Source organism: Sander lucioperca, chromosome 2, assembly GCF_008315115.2.
Source record: "Sander lucioperca isolate FBNREF2018 chromosome 2, SLUC_FBN_1.2, whole genome shotgun sequence".
Classification (NCBI taxonomy): Eukaryota; Metazoa; Chordata; class Actinopteri; order Perciformes; family Percidae; genus Sander; species Sander lucioperca.
In genome coordinates this window covers 18,752,649-18,759,935 of record NC_050174.1, presented here as the reverse complement: position 1 = coordinate 18,759,935, position 7,287 = coordinate 18,752,649, and the positions used below count along the sequence as shown (strand labels likewise).

Below are 7,287 nucleotides of genomic sequence, written 5' to 3'. Positions count from 1 at the left end.
GAGCAGAGAGAAAATAAAATATAGAATTAAAGCTGCAAGCAGCGATGGACGGGCCCTCGTGCCTCTGTGCACGTCGGGGTTACCGGCGGACGCCGTTCCTTGCGACCATGCATTTGCTCAGACACCGCAAATCGTCACCAATGAAAAGGGAATTTGAACTTGGGAACCTGCTGAGTTCAACGATACCTCTCACAAGACTCTACGTCATACAGTTCATTAGCTGTGAAAAGGGGCGTGGCTAAATTACAGGGGGCGGGGCAAACCTTTACCAATTAAAAATAAAGTCTATGCTGAGTTTATTGATACCTCACATAAGACTCTACCTTAGATGGGTCACCAGTTATGAAAGGGGCGTGGCTTATGCATAGGGGGGCAGAACAAACCATCACCAATGAATAAGGAACAATCTGCTGAGTTAAATGTTACCTCACACAAGGGTCTACCTTAAATGATTCAAATATTATAAAAGGGAGCGTGGCTTAAGCATAGGGGGCGGAGCAAATCATGACCACTGAAAAAGGAATTCTCTGCTGAGTTCAACGATACCTCACAGAAGGGTCTACGTTAAACGGTTCAAATGTTATGAAAGGGGCGTGGTCTGAGTAAGTGGTCGTGGTTAAAGTATAGGGGGCGGCTCAGTATCACATGTAGACCACACATTATAAGTTTCATGTAAATCGGATGATGTTTGTCATATAAGGCGCATTTCTGTTGCCAGCGGGAGGCGCTATGACCGAAAGTAAATATTATCCTGTAGATGTGCTCAGACCTGGACCCTTGTCAATCATGGGCAATCATCGGGCAGATGACAATTTCTTTGTCACTCAAAATGGCCGCCACGCCCACGCCACATTTGACGAAAAGTTTTTTTTTTAATAACTTTTCATGTTTAAGGTGTTGAGATGGTACAGACCAAATTTGACGTCCACCGGATGAAATCTCTAGGAGGAGTTCGTTAAAGTATAGCACCTTGACTTTTAGGCCTACTTCCTGTTGCCACTAGGGGGCGCTATGACTTTAAGTAAAAATCAGCCTTTATTTGTCCTCAGGGTTGGACTCTTATGAATCCTGAAAAGTTTCGAGCCAATTGGACAATGTACACTCGAGTTACACCCACTTCCTGTTTCGATGACGAAACGCATAAAATGGCCGCCCTGCCACGGCCATGCCCTATGACGAAAAGTTTTTCTTTTAACAACTTTTCATCTTTAATGTCTTAAGATGGCACAAACCGAATTTGAAGTTGATCAGATGAAATCTCTAGGAGGAGTTTGTTAAAGTACGACATGTGGAAATGCCAAAATCGCACTAATTTTGAACATTCAGTTTAAAATGGCGGACTTCCTGTTGGGTTGAGGGTATGGCACCAACGACGTTTTTTGTACATCTTGACATGGTACATATGTGTACCAAGTTTCGTGAGTCTACATTAAACGTACTGCAGGGGCTCAATTATTTTAACTTTGTAGGAGGCGCTAGCGAGCCATTTTTGTGCGACTATTCCCGACACCCTTAAAATACGTAAACTTTCACCAGACTTGATGCGCCCGCCAATTTTGGTGAGTTTTTGAATATGTTAAGCCCCTCAAAAAGGCAATTCATTTGCCGTAATAATAATAATTCCTTCAGTTTCAATAGGGCCGTCGGCGCTCAAGCCCTAATAATTCCTTCAGTTTCAATAGGGCCTTCGCCGCTGTCGGCGCTCGGGCCCTAACTAAAGTTGTAAGCAGCGATGGACGGGCCCTCACGCCTCTGTGCGCGTCGGGGTTACTTGCGGACGCCGCTCCTTGCGACCATGCATTTGCACGGCACTCAGACACTGCAAATCGTCACCAATGAAAAGAGAACTCCCTGCTGAGTTCAATGATACCTCACACAAGACCCTACGTCATACAGTTCATTAGCTATGAAAGGGGGCGTGGCCAAAGCATAGGGGTTGGGTCAAACCATTACCAATTAAAAATGAATTCTCTGCTGAGTGCAATGATACCTCACACAAGGGTCTACATCAAACGGGTCATTAGTTATAAAAGGGGGTGTGGCTAAAGCATAGGTGGGCTGGCCAAACTATCACCAATGAAGAAGGAACTCTCTCAGTTTTTTCCCCTCCGCCACTAGCCTTATTAACAAGGCCTGGAATCCATCCTGACTCTCTCCACACCCCACTGTAAATACTCTGTACCTACTGTACCTACTCTGTACCAACTCTGTACCTACTCTGCTGTAGCGTTCCTTTTTACTACTGTTTAACTTATTTTACTATTTATTTAATCTTATTTTATCATTATTAATACATACTGTGTGTATATGTTTATACTTATATTGTTTATATTCTTTTTATCCTTCTTATATTTGTATGTGTGACATGCTCCAACAACACCATGACAAATTCCTCGTATGTGCAACGTACTTAAAGCCCTTTCTGATTCTGATTCTGATGTGGAAATGGCCAAAATCGTGCTAATTTCGAACTTTCAATTCAAAATGGCGGACTTCCTGTTGGGTTTAGGGTATGGCTCCAATGACGCTTTCTGTGCGTCTTGACATGATACATATGTGTACAAAGTTTCGTGAGTCTACGTTAAACGTACTGCAGGGGCTCAATTTTGTAGGGGGCGCTAGCGAGCCATTTTTGCCAAATTTGGTGAGTTTTTGAATATGTTAAGCCCCTCAAAAAGCCAATTCATTTTCCCGGGAAAATAATAATTCCTTCAGTTCCAATAGGGCCTTCACGGCTGTCGGCGCTCGGGCCCTAATTACTTACATATTGATGAGTCACAAACTTTATACAATAATAATTGTAAAAACAATATAACTACACGACACTGTAATGCAGTAGTATATACAGTAGCTAACATGGAAGATGAAATAAAGGAACTATGTAATGTATTGTTATACAGTGTACATAGTATAAGCAATATAGTGTATCTAAATAAATTAAAATATACTTACATGTAGCACAACCCAAGGTAATAGTGGCAAACTAGCTTAATGAAGCATACTGTCAGTCCAATATGAGCTATAAATCATCATCAAAATATACACATACATCAAAATTTCTGACAATAATAAACAAAGATATCAGAACAGTCTGTCAGCATATGTTTTACATACAGAAAATGCTACAAAAGGCATGGAACGTCAAAGATTGAAGCATATATTATGGAGAGATGATAACACATGTGGCTGTCCTGCTCACATTCAACTTCCTGACTTAGTCCCATGGTGCAAAGGTCCTACAGTTCTTGAAGGAACACACACACGTTTGTAACTCATCAATATGTAAGTGACTGGACATTATGTTTCATTTCCCAGTTTCACCCTTTCTATGTCAAATAAACTGAGTTACAATGATCCCAGTCTCCAGTGCTTGATGGTGGAAGGTGTTTAGCTGCTGGACAGATTGCACAGGGTTACGTGCATGCAGGAAAAGACACATTTTATGGTAATATAAGAAGAACAGAGGTGCAGAGATTACCTGGAAACAACCAGAAGCATTTCCAGGTAATAGCTGCACCTCTGTTATTCTAATATTGCATGTAATAAAATAGAAACAGGCAGTTTTGCATTTTGTGGCACTGATTCATGGAAATTACACAGAAACTACATGAAGCATTTCTAGGTAATCTCTACACCTCTGTTATTCTAATATTACCATGTAATACAATAGGAACAGGCAGTTTTGCATTTTGCAGCACTGATTCATGGTTGTTACACAGAAACTACCAGACGTGTTTCCATGTAAGAAGTCACAAGATTAAACATATAATTTGTAAAGTATTACCTTGAAACAAAAGCGAAATGTTTGGAACATAAAGGGTGGATGAATTTCAGCATTACAATATGGTAATTACCAATTTTAAATTCCAAGAAGTTTTATCTAATTTGGAAGGTATTATACTGATAGTAGCCTATAATACTGTGAAAACATCAACATATATTACCCCATTATTATCATGTTATTACAATATTAATATAACTATATTACCATTACCCAGATATACATATGGTTATTATCAAACCATTTTCTACTTATTACATTGGTAATTGCATGTTATTACATCTTTTAACCTTCTTATCACCTTATTACCCCAGTATTACATCTTATTACTGTGATGTATTACCCTGTTATTACTTTGGTAATTACATGTTATTACCTATATATTACCTCTTTATCATCACACTGTTACCCCACTATTACAATCTTATTACCGGGCCGTAATTTGAAAGGCTACCCTAATTGTCATAATGTTGCACAAAGGAAAGAAAGAAAAAAAGTAACTAACCAAGAGGTACATTTTTCTTCAATCCAAATTGTCTTTAATTAGCATTTTATCATCCTTGTTAATCACAATTCCTAAATATTTGTGTGTTTTTACGGGGATGCTACAAATTTGTGTATCTGAAACATCTTTAAAGGCGAGAATTTCACATTTTTTCAAATTGATATTTAAGCCAGATACTTCAGAAAATGTATCAATGTCAGATAAAGTATGAGAAACTTCTGTTTTGCTATTTAAAAATAATGTGGTATCGTCCGCCAGTTGTGAGATTTGTCTGCCATGATAATCAATACTTTTAAAATAAACAATTTTGTAGCTATATTATGAAATTTAAACTGCTTCCACTAATCTCTGCCCCCATCTTCTTTTAATATCAACAATAAGTTTGGATCAATATAATGCTGTTATGCAATATAAGCCTGAGATAAGAAAACATGAAATACAAATTGTTTTAGCATCTTTATTCATATTATCAGAAATTACAAAACAACACACAACTCATCATCAAAAAAATGGAAGCGTTACATTCTTGATGCTGTAGTTGCTGTGTTTGAACTGCATGGGGCAATGTGTAATTACATTTCTAATAGAAAGAAAAAGGAAACGTCTCCTTATTCACCCTCAGAAAAGACATTGTAACTGGACCAAGGAAATTAAGTGAAATATTTCATTTACATGTTTTTTTTCTTTGCATTTTTTCCATTAAGAGTCAGTTTGAAAACAATTGAAATGATTGAAGATCAGAATCAAAACAATCTCTCATCCCCAAAAAAACAAATATGTGTGAGTAGTATAATTAGCATCACCAGTAGCCCATTTTCTCATTGTTTAATGTGCTAAACTTTGCATTTACCTCGGCCTAATATATAATTTATCTATCCTCTTTTCTCACACTTACTCCTTTATTGCCTTTACAAAAAACTCCCCAGACGAGTCATCGATCAACACACTTGTGTCCTGAGGCCATGTGTAAACCTCCAGCCTGATCAGGGTGTAGCCACTCTCCTTCAAACTAGCACAGACCTGGGCCTCATTCACTGGAATCGTAGGGATCTTTAGCCCAGGCACCCCATTATAGTAACTCATTCCCAGAGTTCCGATGAGCAGGAGGTGGCCACCGGGACGTAGGAGCCTCCCAATGTTGCCCAGGGCCCTGGTGAAGGCAGCCAGGTCAGGGCTGGCACTCTCCAGACAGTAGCAGGACAGGAGACAGTCAGCCCCTGCAGAAGGAAGGACGTCAAGGGCCAGAGGCTGAGGGGAGTGCACGTCAATGGGGACAATGTCCATGATGACCTGACGTAGCCTGGCAGCCTTCTCTGTCCATGCTGAGGGCCTGTTAGAGATAATGAATCACCACATTAGATAAAAAAAACAGCTATTGTAAATGCACACACCATTTACCTGCACTAGTTATGTAATTCATACTGTGTATCATGTATCCTACTGACTTCCTACTCAGACTTTTCATCTACAGTAGCACCAGGTCAGCAATCTAAATGTGTCCATAACTTACTGCATTATGACCAAATAATAATATTGTCATCAGCCTCAGCTGTACTTTGCACTTTTATTATTGTCACAGTAGGCATAGTACAATGACTCATAGCTCAAGAAGAGGGCCAAAAAAAAAGTGAGATCTTGTGACCCTTGAAAGATGATGAACCAATGAAACCAATTATGAAGGAAAACGGTGTTACCACAAGGAGGGAGAAAGTAGAAAAAGGAACTCTAGAATGCTATGTAAAAATCAATGTAAAGTGAAAAGAGTAGCATTCTTATTTTCTCTCTATACACTATAACACCATACATTACAAATGTAAACCATTTCCTGATGATGATACTAGTTAAACATTGAGTCATTTGTAGTGAGTGATATTTCAAGATATCTCAAGTCTTTAAAACTGAGTTTATAGGGATCTGGTCGTACTGTCATCCCTCCAGCTTGCAGACGTGCTGCAGGTATGGTGTCCAGTCCATGCTACAGCCTCCCTCATCCTGGAGCCAGGCCCTTAGCTCTTGCCTGTGGACCTCCAGGAAATCTGTGAGGAGCACCTTGTTGAAAGCCTCACAGCCACTCATCACCTGGTACAAGGTAGGACCCGAACCTATGTCCACCAGCAGCTCACCACTCACATCGCCTGGAAAGGTAAGAGAGAGAAGAAGTAAGACTCTGAGAAAGAGCTAATTGAGAGTCCTTTACCAAAATGCCTTGATTAATATGCAAAAAAAAAATCCTTCACACTGTTATAATTATGGACAGTGTCACAGACTGTATTCTGGAATCACTTGTTGCACCAATTTGCTGAGATTATATCAAATTTCTGAATGAAGAACTTAAATCCAGATCACATTTTTGTTGGCACCAAATTCAAAATAAACACATTTATTTGACATTTTATACAGTTGTCCCTTTAATTCAGCCTGACATGTTTGGTATGTGTGGAAATCTTGAGTTCTAGAAAAACAAAGATCTTTGGGTTTGAACAGTGTTTGGACCCACCTTAAATCTATATAATAAATAGAATAAAGGTATATTATATGTTTTTTTCAGAAAAAAAAGAGTGAGAATAACGGAGAAGAAACAAAGTGTTTGTATCCAAAAATTCCCAACATCTGAAACATTTGCCTCTGACAGAAATCAAATTATTAGTGTTGAATTAAGCATACACATATATTATTATTGCAACCAATGACCTATTTTAATAAACACCAGCAACATAAGAGATTATCATCATGATCAGGCAATATGTTTAACTCAATCTAAAGGCTTTTTATTGAGCATAAACTGTTTTTGGAATGAAGTTTACATGACCCATCACCCCGTCTCCTTACCTTCAGTGAAAGCTCTATGCAGGCATCCCAGTCTCCATGACACATGGCTGTCCTTTCTTTCAAAATCAGCCTGTGGTGGAGTGTATTCATTCTGCAGATACGCTACAGGATCAAATCCCTGCCAGATGGCTGCCATATTCGGCACTCCATTCTCTGCTCCCTTTTCTTCCAT

At 39.1% G+C, this 7,287-nt stretch overlaps 1 pseudogene; it reads right to left on the bottom strand.

The window, feature by feature from the left end:
* Window positions 1-4,983: 4,983 nt before the first annotated feature.
* LOC116048152 lies at window positions 4,984-7,287 on the bottom strand (annotated as a pseudogene).